Genomic DNA, 14877 nt, shown 5'->3' with positions numbered 1-14877 from the left:
AACATGAAGATCCATCTGACAGACATAATCAGCCAATCACAGATTTATTTAAATTTTGTGTGAAAAATAATTGTCCAAAAGTAATAAAATAAAGATTATAGAAAAATGAAAGATCTGAGGATCCTCAAATACAAACTGTGTGTTTTGCTTCAAGACAGCAACCGTACATTTGTGTTGTTTTATTTGGTTTCTTTTATATTCATTAATATATTCATTAATTCTTAATTTATAATCATCTAATCATTTATATACAAATTTCACAGATTCATTAACTGATTAGTACTATTTTATTTCAATATATGCTGACGCTTTAAGCATCAATGCAATCTTACTAGACTTACCGGTTACATTATTAAATGACAAACCTTTTCTTGTACCTTTCTTAAATTTCACAGTCTGCAGACAGGTTTATAATGTATGATCCTGCAGATGTTTCATGCTGTATTTATAATTATACAATAACTTTACTATTTATATCTGCATTATCTTTGTCAAAACTCTAAGTTACTTTTTATGTTAGTTTGGAGTATTTCTATATTATAATGGTGCTTCTTTTGTAATGTGGTTTAATATTGAATATATTTAAAGACATATCACACTCCTACAAACACAATCATGCAGAAAAAGCTGTTGAGGTCAAACTCTATCATAATATCTGCAGAAACTGTGTTAAGTTTGAGTTTTACAGCTCACAGAGACACAGCTCACAGTAGATCTGTATCTGCTCTTCGTCTGTTATTAGCTTGACAGAAATCAGACTTTGTTTTTCTTTTTTTCACAATTACATAAATTGTGTATGATACTTACTTGGTCTTTTTAGTTCAGTGATCTTGTGGCAACAGAAATAGTAAATCACACCAGCAGCAGCAGCACCCAGCAGAAGACCAACACTAACAACAATCCCTGCTACAGCAGCTGGAGACAGACCTGGATCTGGAACAGATAAAGAGAGACAGTCATTATGAGAAACACTAGAAACATCAGCACTGATGGCTTCAGAAGAACTGCACATCTGTATTTCTTACATCCAGCTACATGTCTGTTACTCTGTTCATGTGTTTTCTGTAGAGTATAAAGTTATTCAGTAAAACATCAGAATGATGGTCCATTAGTTAATGTTAGTTAATGAAAAGACAGTTATTATAGTCATTGCTAGTTCATGTTAATTCAAAGTGCATTAACTATTGTTAACAAGCACAACTGTTGATTTGAAATGAACATCAGCTAAGATTAATGAACGCTGTTGAAGGATTGTTTAGATCATGTTAACTAAAGTAGTTACCTAACATGAACTAATGGACCATTATTCTAAAGTGTTACCAGTTATTCTTCATGCAGGAGATTCTTCACAGCTCAGAAAGACTAATTATAATGAACCACATCAAATATGAGAACAATTCTACTGGATACATTTGTACAAAAACAAACAAACAAAAAAAAGTGTACAAATCCATCTATACATGGCTTCAGTCTTACACACATTATAACTCCGCCCCCAGTTCTCTTTGTGCAGCTCTGATTGGACAGTCATTCAAAACACTCTAACAGCACCAGCAACTGTTGTGAAGTCTAACTATGCACAGACTATAATATTCACTGCACACAAGTTTTAATGAAAGAAAATGAAGCCAACAAAGAACTACAGAGATCATAGTTTGTATTTCACAATCAGCCTCATGCAGGTATCATTCCAGCAGAGACGTTTGAATTTGGAAACCTTATTCATAGCCTTGACAAAGATGCATAGATTTATTCAAGTGCCACTAGCATCATCAAAAATAATGACTGTAATCAGTCAGATTTCCTCAACATTATCCCTAATAATTAGAGGTGTCCAAAATCATGTATCGACTATATTTTTGATAAACTTGCATGCTACTTTTTTAATTGTTTTCTCTGTCTGCTGTAGCTATGTTTATAAGGCACATTTGTTATGTCAAGAAACTGAATCTAGGTGATCTTGTCTACTTAGAGATGATGCCTCCTCTCATCCAGAGTCTAATCTTTCATAGGAAAGGTGATGTGATCATATTTTCACATAACTGATTACAGTAACAGCTTGAGATCCAGTGCTATTGTGACAATGATATTCTGAAGGATTTTAAAAACAGGTTCTACACAAGATGTTTGGAGCTGCTTCATCATTCAGATCAACGGTGTCCAAACCTGTTTCTGAAGACAGAACAGAGTTTAGCTCCAACTCTAATTAAACACACTTGATCCGGCTAATCAAGGACATCAGACTCATTAGTCATTGAACTAATGAGACTACTGCTCTGGGCCCATATTCACAAAACATTTTAAGGCTAAAAGTAGCTCATAACTCACCGATTTAGAAGAAAATCTTAAAAATAATGGTTGTGTTAAATTTCGAATCTAACAAAATTTCACAAAGTGTTTTAGCTCTAAAACACCAAGTTTTAGAGTCACTAAGACCAAGACTCAAACTCTCCTAAAATGACTATAACTGGCAATCTGCCTTGGAACGTAAACATTTTAGAAATATTTTGCAATAATGAGCTTTCATAAAAGTATCATCATCAGTTTTGGAGGTTACACCAATTCCTTTGATTATGTCCTTCTTTTCAGTAACCATCTGGGTAAGAAGTAACAGCCGTCCTTGTGTCCAGTTTGGTTTTCTTTTACGTTTACAAGTCTTACTATCAGCCATGATTATTCGACTCTGTTTATTAAAAGGCTGTGTATATGCACATTCACTAATTATGAAAAGCATACATGTAAGAGGCTGACAATTAGCTGAACATACAGATACCTGTGTAATTAATGACACTTAGCCTGAAATTTGAAACTTCCACATCATAGCATTCATTGTTTTTTTTGTTAGTTTTTTTTAATTTTGTGATAAAATATGTGATAAATATACATATAATAAGTGTTAAAATATACATACACACATATATATATATATATATATATATATACACACTTTTTTTTTTTTTTTATATAAAAAAAAATATATATATAGGTATATATAGGTTTTGTGGTCAAAGTTCACATATCTGTTTTGTCTGGTATCTCAACATCTAGTCATCAGGGTTGTCAATACCCAAACCCCATCAACATCGAGTCTTGTCTGTTATCTAAAACTGTTATGAATTTTTATTTTAATATGTTCCTTGAGCTTTACTTATAATGTTGATGTGTTCTTTTGCACAAAAAACAAAACAAACAAATACATAAGTGGAAAAGTGATTATTTTCAACCTTCATTCTGAACCTTTCTCTAAAACGACCTGATTCAGGGGGCGGGTCCTATCAGGCTTCTAAGTAATCTACTACTGTTATGATTGGCTAATGTCATTGCATAGGAAACCATAGCAACACCTCCTAATTATTGTATGTAATTTTTTTTTTTGACAACATTAACAAAAATAAATAATTTCCTGACAAAAGCTTATGTCATTCAAGCTTTATTTTCTTTTGCCCATTAAAAAACAACAACAAAAACAATTTAAATTAAAACCTACGGGCAAATTAATTGAAATCATTCAGTTTCGATTAATAGTGTTGCTATTATGATATAAATTAAATTAAAATATAGGCATTTAAATGTGATAATATTTGATATGCCTTTAGCCTTTTAACTGTCACTCACGTATTTTGAAGATAGACTTGAATGTGCATGATACAAACCTAAATTTTTATAATTCATGACTGAAAACATTTTGTAACATGATTTTTATGTGCCATTTACATGGTAATGCAATGTCTGATTTTTAAATGGGTTTTAAAGGATGAATTTTGAGATTTTATGTTTTCAGTCGATATATAACTTCTGATGATTTCCAAAATGTGGTAGAGAAAAAGGCAACAAGGAAGTCTTTTTTTTAAACAAAGGTCAAAGCTCCTTTTGTAATGTAGACTTCTGAGGGTGCACTCCTGTCATAAATTGATCTATTACTTTGACTACATAATTTTTAACAAAGAATATTGGTATAATATATATTTGGGAGTCTTAGACCTTTCCAACGATATATAGTTTGTCAAGATTAGATTAGATTTGATTGTAATATAGTATAGTCAACGTAGGCGTCCCGTATACGGGACGGGGTGACATTTAACAGGTTAGGTCACAGAATAATTTTAATTTTCAGATTAATACCTTATTATTCATTTAAATTGTCACAATTCAGTTTTAAATAGCATAGAGGACTTGGTATTTTACATAAATTACACTTTAAAATATATAAATGTTAACAATAATTTATATCAAAACAATAAATTGTATCTAAATATGCTACAATTTAAAAGTATATGCTATTTTTCGTCATCTCCAAACGTCCATCGTATCTGTTCAATTCTCTCTGTTCCAGTAAGATCAGTGCGTAGAGTGACATTATCACCCTCCTGCACTGACACTGACTTCACATCATCTGTCTCAACAACAAACACATGAGAACAAACACAAACAGTTTTGAGAGATTCATCTTGTAATGCTGTCTGGAGTATTAAATTAATCTGAATTAAAGTCAACATGATTTCTACTGATTTCGATAAGATCATTACAAGCAGTGATGTAAATTAAACTGTTTCAAATCATTCAGAAGGACTCAAAGCATTTTCAGATCATGGACATGGATCACTGGGTTTGGAATATGGATTTTTTTATGTTACATAATGTGGCTTTACATGCACAGAAATATATTTTTACTATTTTGTCCAAGAATTTCAGTTAATAAATCTTACTTGTGTCTTGTGTAATAAAGCTGGTTTAACTCTCTGTTCATGTGTATAATTTATTCAGCACTCATTTGCTGTCAGAAAGACAATCAGGTCTGATAATATATTTCATTTTAAATAAAAACAAGGAAAAGAAATGTGTTCATAAGATCAGATAGTGAAAGTGAACATGAGCATATTTACTGGTGTTTGGAAATGTATTAATTGAACAATGATTAAAATCTCCATTTTTCATTTAATTTAATTTACCAAATGATGCTTAAAATATGTATGGAGATTAACTCAATTATGAACACCACTTCTGTATAATGCTTTGAGATTTTGATAAAAATAAATACACTATCAGTACCACAAACATATCGTTTCTTAGCCTTAATTCAGTCTAAATACATTTTAATCTAAACTAGTCACACAAAACTGATCTAAATACATTTAATATTACATTGTTGTACTCACCGCTGACAGTCAAACTGAATGACTGTGTGTGGTGTATGGTGTATCTGCTTCTGCTGCTGCTGGTGTAAACTTCATAAAGTCCAGAGTCTGTGGTTCTTGTGTCTGTGATGGTCAGAGATCCAGTCTGATCCAGCTTCAGTCTGTCTCTGAATCTCTCATCAGTACCATCAGTGTTGACGATTCCAGCCTTTCTATTGATTTCAGCTACTGGAGATTTCTGCTGTCCAAACCTCCACTGTATCACATCATCTCCCTGTATTTCAGTAAGATCAGTGTGTAGAGTGACTGAATCTCCCACCAGCACTGACACTGACTTCACTTCAGCAGGCACATCTACAGGCACAACTGCAGAACAAACACAAACAGATTCTGTCAGTTAGCACTTTTCAAACAGTCACTAAACAGATCTAAGACAGATCACTGAGTGTTGTCCAATGATTTTCTTCAGTATATTCAATACTATTTTCTGTAACCATCTCAACTAGTCAAATGCAGACAGAGTGAATTATACATATAATTTCACTAACACAAAAACTATTCAAATGTTCGAGTCACTAAAACTTTTTTTGTTAATGAAAGAAATCGATGCTTATGTTAATCAAGGTAATATTTAAAAGTAATAAATGCATTAAATTTTAACCAGTTCTGATAAAGCTTCAGCCCTCAACAGCCATTACTCTATTCCACACTGTGTGAATAATTATGAGGCACGTTCATATTCTGATCATAGTTTTTTTCCCCAAGCACATTTTACCACTTCCAAACCACATCAATCTTAATAACTACTATTCATTTTGTATGTAATCATTTATGAGTGATATATAATTGTCCATGAAGGCTGAAAGAGAAAAACTCCTTATATTCAGGTGTGCAGAATTATTATGCATGTTTTCTTTTACTGATAAAATGAGCCAAAAAAGAGGTTTAACTCTGACTGAAATGTCAAAGAAATGTCAATGCCCATGAGAAATATTAAAAACTAATGCAGTACAGAAATCAAAGTTGAGACATGGACAGTGGACAAAAATATTCTCACTGGGTCAGTGTGGTTAGAAAAATACATGTGGAGAAGAGAAAAACCATGTCTTGCAGGATTGACTAAAAATGAGCTCCTAAAACGTACTGCCAGATTCTGGAAGATAAATTCTTCAAACAGTGGTACAAGAGGAGGTGGTGCTGGTCCTCAAAAGTCACTCAAAACCTATCTGTCCATAAAGCCTGTAAAAAAAGGAGTCTTAATGTATTTCCTAATACTTCAGAATGTTATTCTACTTAAGTGAGGGTCATATTTTTTTTTTTTTTTGACCCAAAGACTAAATGCTCCCTGATAGTTCAACACCTAATTCTTCACATAAATTCTTCATTATTTTGCATTTAACGTTTGTCTTTTCTTCTCCACCGGGGTTTTTTGGGCCCTGCTGACCCAGTGAGCATTTTGCTGTCCAATGGTCATGTACTAACTTCGCAGTTTCTGTATACATAAGTTTTCAATATCTTTCATGGAGATTTAATAATTTTTTACTTTCAGTCCGAGTTAAACCTCTTTTCTTTGTTTGGCTCATTTAATCTGTAAATTAAAATTGCCTAATAATTCTGCACACCTGAATATAAAGGGTTTTTCTCTTCCAGCTTTCATGGACAATTATATATCACTCATAAGTGATTGAATACAAAATTAATAGTAGTTATTAAGATGTGGTTTGGAATTGGTAAAATGTGCTTGGAAAAAAACTATGATCAGAATATGAATGTGCCTCATAATTATTCACACAGTGAATCAGTCTGTCGGTCTGAAACACATCAGTCTGTTGTTATTTTAAAATTTACTGTCTTAAAAGAAAAAATGCAAACTCAATCTAAACAACTTCTTTGAAAAACAGACCCTCACTGTAGTGATGGGTTGTTCTTGAATGATTCGTTCATTTTGAACGAATCTTTAATGTGACGCAGGAAGAACGAGTCATTTCGGGGAGTGATTCGTTCAGTCACGCTTGCACAAAATTCTACAGGTTCTGTTTTAATTCAGTCTAGTAGTTCAACTGTTTCAGACAATGCAGTCTGAGCCCGAAAGAGAATTGATTAGTTATTTTTATTATTTTAATAATGCCAAGGTACTAAAGATAAAAGTACAGAGAATGTCAAAATTGCATACAAAGAAGTGGCATTACACAGGGGCGGTGTTAGGGGTGGGCTAAGGGGGCTGGAGCCCCGAATGTTTTCAGTAAAGCCCCCAATGTTTTTATTACCACCATGCCATCAATGAGTTTTCATGCCCAATAAAGTAATTTATATTAGAATTTAAATAAATAAATATCTCTCGACTCTCAGGTCTAAAGTGTCTGTAAATTTACGCGTTGTCATTCACACCCGACGAAAACCGCCCACTGAGTCTAGTGCTTCTGACTGACATGTAAACTGGCCAACCATCGATGAGCGTCTGTACGATCCAGCCAATGAAATGAGATCTTTTGGAGGCAGGCGGTTTGGTTTGTTGGAGTGTAGTATTTTACTAGATCAATTTATTTGAAAATTAAAATGGATATTTAAAAATTCTTCTTCTTCAAAAAAAAGGAAGTAAAACACCCCCAGCCAACACTTGAACGCCAAGATACAACAGCTTCAGGTATCTGTACATTTTAATCATAGTATATTTCTTTTATCGGTTTTAAATTTTGTCTGATTTAAAGTTACATTTTGAACATCTAACAGTTAACGGTTGCGCAGCACAGTCTTTAGGACACACACACACACACAGAGCAGTTTTAATGTTTGGTTAGCACGGTCTGTGGCAGACTTTTTGTGTCAGGGAAACAATTCAATAAACAAGATAATAAAAAGAGACATATTTCGCAAAGGAAATGGTTCCAAACAAAGCATGTTGTTGTGCTCTGCAGCAACACACAGCGGTGTTTACTGGATAAATTTGAGTAAAGGATTCACTTACCCATTAATAAAAACAGTTGCTTACTTTTTTTCTGAATGAATCATCCGTTTCTAACGAATCCATTGATTAAATGACTGACCGACTGACTAAAAAAAAAAAAACCTTATATATATATATATATATATATAAAGGGTTTTGATGAGTGAATTTACTGTGGTGAATATGACATTTTGCAAGAAGTCATAATAGGTTAATAATAAAATATTGATTAATTTAGTCTTTTTTGAATATTAAAGAAAGACAAACAGTACACCCTTAAGAAGCTGGGTAAATCTGTGTAACAATTTGAATGATAATAACTAACAAGGTTAGTTTATTAAGTATTCCGAAGACAGAGTCCATTTTGAAAAAGTGATCTAATCTTATAGTTACATGATGAAGGATGTGACAAAAATCATAGTTTTCCTACTGGGATTTCAAATGGGTCTAAAGATAAAGTGCTGGATGATCTAACAGCTCCTTTAGGATAGCGTCCATGACAATGGAGAATTATTTGGGAGTTACTGGAAAATTACATTTACATATGAATTCTTTGTAACTTAAAATAAGACCTTCCGAGTTAACTGGGAAACAACCAAAATATTTTCCCTCAAACCTGTTATTAAAAAAAATATTTTCTCTTATATAAAATGTCTTGATTGTTCAAAATGAAGTACCGGTGAGGGGTGCTTATAAATGAATGACCATGCAGGTAATGCCGGTTTATGAAATTGAGATAAATTGTAAGGGATTCTAGCAATATTATAATTACAGATCAATAGGAAAGGGAGACCACCTAATTTGGAAAAGTAGTAATTGGGGATAAAATTCCAGCTTGAGTTTGGATTACACAAAAACTGTCAAAAAAATGCAATTAATTTTGAAAGTGTTGTTCAAAGACGAGAAATAGAGGAAATTCAACTCACCATACTCATAATGTGTTCATTAGTGTATTCAGTGTAGATAAAGATCGCGATCTCGATTCAGACACCCTCTCAATCTCATTTTTAAATGACAACGATTCCCCGAGTCTGTTAAAGCTTTGACAAAGTCTCACCGGATCTTTCAGCATGTTAGCATGTTTAGTATGTTTAGCATGTTTAGTTAAGAAACATCTTCACAAACTGTCTTTTCAACTACACAGTATTATTTCTGTCTTACAGTCATTTATATTATCACAGAAATACTGGAATAAAGTTTATAGTTCAGATATAAACATTGATGTCTATATTGTAGCGATCAAAATATAACAAATCCCCTTTTGAAAGTACTGCGCTTCAAATAACGTTTGCATTGTTTCACCACTAGGTGGCGACAAGTGTCTTAATGTATTTGTCAATTAATTATTCACTCGAGAGAATCGTTCAAAAACGCTGATACATCCAGTAATGAAACAAGTGAAGTAGGTTTATGAGTGAGTCGTTGAATCGGTGATTTAAACAACTTTTTCATCATTCTAATATAAAAAATTGGGTTTTTTTTTTTTTTTTTGAACCATAAGTCTCTTCTGCTAACCAAACCTACATTTGATCCAAAGTACAGCAAAAACAGTAAAGTTTTGAAATATTTTTTACAATTTAAAATAACTGCTTTCTACTTGAATGTATTTTAAAATGTAATTTATTCCTGTGATCAAAACTGTATTTTCAGCATCATTCCTCCAGTCTTCAGTGTCACATGATCCTTCAGAAATTATTTTAATATTCTGATTTGCTGTTCAGAAAACATTATTATTATTATTATTATTATTATGTTGAAAACAGATGAGTAGATTTTTTTCCTATTTTTCTTTGATAGAAAGTTCAGAAGAACAAAATATATGTGAAATATAAATATTTTGTTAAAAATGTCTTTCACACTTGATCAATTAAAAAAATCCTTGCAAATAAAAGCATTAATTTTTTATCCTTGTGATAATGATAATGATAATAATAATAATAATAATAATAATAATAAAATGTTTTCTGAACAGCAAATCATCATATCAGAATAATTTCTGAAGGATCATGTGACACTGAAGACTGGAGTAATGATACTGAAAATTCAGCTTTGAATCACAGAAATAAATGACATTTTAAAATATATTCCAATAGAAAGCAGTTATTTTAAACCGTAAAAATGTATCACAACATTACTACTTATGCTGTATTTTGGATAAATGTAGGCTTGGTGAGCAGAAGAGAATTATAAAAAAAAAAAAATCTTACCATTCAAAAATTTTGGGACTTGTAGTGTATATTAAAATGTTTAATAATTCAATCAGATTAATTAGACACTTTTAAATAGACTGCAGCAATAATATTTTGTCACACATTATTTTATTTAGTTCAGAATTGTGGGAGAATCGTGATCTCTATATGAGACCAAATAAATCATGATTCTCAATTTATCCAGAATCATGCAGCCCTAATTCAGTGTATAGAAAATAACCATCATGAAAGAAATTAACACATTTATAAACTGTAAGAAGTAAAAAGATACAATTTGAGACCAGAAACACAGTAACTGTAAGAGTAAATAATAATTATAATAATGATAATGATGATGACTATGCACCCGTTTGTAAGGAATCTTGTACATTAATTTTTCTATCCAATGCTGTCACGTCATGTGACAAAATAACGAGCGATGGGTTAACGCTTTTTATACAGTCTTATTATTATTATTAAACCATACAAACATTAAGGCAGTAAACTTATATAAAGACAAAAAATAATAATAATAGTAATAATATACACACAGACGTGTTTTTATTTTAAATTGTAATAATATTTCAAAATATTACTGTTTAACTGTATCTCTCTGACTGATGTATTCTCATTATTGATTGATTTAATTTATTCTTTTTGATTATTGTTTGATTACGCCTGGCAAAATAAATGTACATTTTTTATTTACTTTGTATTTTCTTGTATAATCATTATTTCTAGTAGATTAAATTGAGGTCTGGTGTTTCCACAAATCTGTGTATAGGATGTGTCTCTGATTTATGACCCTTTTTAAATCAGATAGGATTAACAGTTCAAAAGTGATTAAACATTTAAGAACAACAGTTATTTTTAGCCTGTTTCTGTCTTTGAGGGATAACAAGGCAAGACACTGCAGGTGAATTGGGTAAAAAAAAAAAAAAACCTTTGGTGTGTGTGTAAGTGCAACTGAGGTGGAGATTTATGGCTCAGTGTTGGAGAAAAAAACTCATTTTGAGAAAACGGCTTTTAAAAATATGTATTGTAATTGAAATATATTGACACAAAAACAGATAAAGTACTATAAAAGAAACACTTTAGAGTGTTTTTTGGATGTTTTATTTTCAAATACATTTCACTTACTTTCATCTTTTAGGGGTAAATAAGGAATGCAAACTAGGGCTGGGCGATATATCTAACGATATGATCATGCGCATCTAATCAGTAAAGCTGCTTCCGTGATCACCGCTAAAATCTCCATCACCTGCTTATAATTGGAGTGGCATTTAATAGACAGAGCCGTAGATCGCTGACAAGCCACGCCATATCGCTCTCATTACCGCAGATGAATCGCCTTCGATAATGAACGCGATATGGAGTGGCTTGTCAGCGATCTACGGCTCTGTCTATCAGAGGTGGGACTTTCAAGTCACAAGCAAGTCTTCAAGATTATTTTCAAGTCCTCAAAGGGTTAAAGCTAAAGAGATAATTAAGTGACTAATTAAATGATGATTGTGCATTAGTGATGAACATCTGCTGTTAACAATCAACATCACTGAAGTAAAGAGAAACACAAGAACTACAACTGAATTTAGCCACAGCCTTCAACTGAAAAAAAAAAAAAAAAACACTATGTCACCATAATTGTGGTCAAGGTTTGCTTATAGTCTCTTGACCCTTTTACTAATTCAAACCAATTTGATTCAAAACAATTGCAATATTGTTTTCGCAACAAACATGTATGCATTGCTGAGTCAAACCTTGCAGTAACAGATGATCTTATGTGTTTTCTGATTATAGCTCATGATGAATGAACATCATGAAATTGTGTTTATCTTTGGATAGTAGACTGACACTCAGCTATTACTGAACTGAAGTAAAAATAATCACAATGCTTCAATGTTGAAAGACACAAAAGGAGACAATCAGTTCAGGTTTTTAGACAAACACACTTATCACACGAACCTCAACAGGGGTGACAATTTTTCATACTGCAGTGCATGACGGGAGTTTTTACTAAGGTTTTACCCAGCATGCAACATGTTGTTGATTGTCACCACTGTTGAGAGTCATATGCTGGTTCTTGATGTCTGTGTGTGTCGACAGAGTATAGTTTTTCAAATTTTGTATGCACTTAGTAGATTTAAAATTAACTTACTTTAATCTGACCACCTATCACATACAGATTCATTTCTTCTCTCTGCTTTACAGCACCTCATGCAATGCTACATAAAGAGATCTAACATGACAGTCAAGGGTCAAGAGCCCCACTAAAGCAAACGCTGATCTCTATTATGGTTGCATCACTTTAACCAATAAAACATCAACATCTGATCCTCTGTAATTCTCAAGAACAGCAGGTGTTCATCATTAATGCACAATCATCATTTAATTAGTCACTTAATTATGCCATTAACTTTAACCCTTTGAGGACTTGGGATATGACTTGAAGACTTGCTTGTGACTTGAAAGTCCCAACTCTGGTGAAAGCTGAATGTCAGTCAACAATCCAAAGAAGACTATCTCATGATGTTCAGTCATCATGAGTTATAAGCAGAAAACACATAAGATCATCTGTCACTACAAGGTTTGATTCAGCAATGCATACATGTTTGTTGCGAAAATAATGTTGAAATTGTTTTGAATCAAATTGCTTTGAATTAGTAAAAGGGTCAAGAGACTACCTAAAGCAAACCTTGACCACAATTATGGTGGCATAGTGTTTTTTTTTTTTTTTCAGTTGAAGGCTGTGGCTAAATTCAGTTGTAGTTCGTGTGTTTCTCTTTACTTCAGTGATGTTGATTGTTAACAGCAGAAGTTCATCACTAATGGACAATCATCATTTAATTAGTCACTTAATTATCTCATTAACTTTAACCCTTTGAGGACTTGGATATGACTTGAAGACTTGCTTGTGACTTGAAAGTCCCACCTCTGCTGTCTATTAAATGCCACTCCAATTATAAGCAGGTGATGGAGATTTTAGCGGTGATCACGGAAGCAGCTTTACTGATTAGATGCGCATGATCATATCGTTAGATATATCGCCCAGCCTTAATGCAAACAGAAAAAAAAAAGGTGACAACATTGTGTGGATCGAGAAAACCTGACACAACTGGGGTGTGGGGGATTCTTGGTACCAAAACTTTTTGAAAGATATTTGCTTTATATGCAGAGCCCACCACTACAATCAGAACTGGGCTAGTTTGACAACACTCATATATACACACTGTCATTCAAAATACACACATTAACTGTGTGTGTGTGTATGTGTGTATTTACGGTGTATTGTTTAAGTGGAGCAGTGTATTCACTCTTGACTTTCTCTTAATATTCAGTCAAAGTTAAGACTGTTTGAGGAGACCAGTATAGACATGTACCAAACATTATTTTATAGCAAATCCTGATCGCCATTTTGTTTTAAGCAAATGGACTGATTCTGATACTGACTGCTGATTTTTTTTCTTTAAGAAAAGAAAAAGATTGACAGTCGAGCTCTATTACAGGCCTTAAAAATATCTATAGCCATTTAAAAGTAGAGTTAACTCCTGCATTTAAATTAAGTTGCATGATTTCAAGATTTAAGGTAAACAGATTGGTCTGACTTTAGCTTTGTGAAATTGTGCTAAATACACAAATTCACTATTTGAGAGCAACAATATAATAATGTTTTCTTGGTTAATGCTGTAAAAAACAAGATTACAAATATGCATTAAACAGAGATGAAAAGAAAAGAAAATGCCATCAGAATTTATCCATAATCCATTTATAAAATCCCCACCCCATCCCCAGGATTGTACAAATGTGTTCTGAAAGTGTAGAGTGATAAATAACACTATTAGGCCTATTTAAAAAGACATACCTTTGACACTGAATATCATCTCTGGAGGTGATACTCTGATGCTGCTGATCTTTACTTTATATTCTCCAGAGTCTGTGGTTCTGATGTTGCTGATCTTGAGATCTCCAGTCTGTCTGTCCAGCTGCAGTCTGTCTCTGAATGACCCATCAGGTATAACCCATGTCTCATTGGATTCACTGCTGATTTTAGCTATACGAATTCCATTGAACCTCCACTCGATCTTATCATCTGTCTGTATTTCAGTAACACCAGACTTTAGAGTGACTGAATCTCCCTCTGTTACTGACACTGAATCTTCATTTCCATCAACACACACACCTGCAGATAAACAGAAACAGTCAGAAATCATATTCAGTGGAAATCTCGTGACTTTCAGCAGACCAGGGGGAGACAGATGGTGATGATTCTTGGGGGGCATATTTCAACAAGGGAAGGAAAACAACAACAACCTGCACCAGGGCCCTGGATACCTAGATACGGCCCTGGGCAGAATACATTAAAATGTATGAATATTAGTATATACAAATACATTTATAAATTAATAATAAGAAAAACAGCCTGAAGCAAACGAAAATGGCTCCAAATGAATAAGAGGGTACTATATAAAATAAGTTGTTGCAACAACTGTGACCTATGTAATGTTGCAGTGTTGAAAACATCAACTGTATGAACACTGTCTGCTTCTACTACATTAACTTGTAAAGTTAGGGGTGACTGATTTCAACCGCGTCATAATCCAGCTCTGGACTA

The sequence above is a fragment of the Carassius auratus genome, chromosome 22, assembly GCF_003368295.1.
Source record: "Carassius auratus strain Wakin chromosome 22, ASM336829v1, whole genome shotgun sequence".
NCBI lineage: Eukaryota > Metazoa > Chordata > Actinopteri > Cypriniformes > Cyprinidae > Carassius > Carassius auratus.
This window is presented reverse-complemented; position numbering follows the sequence as displayed.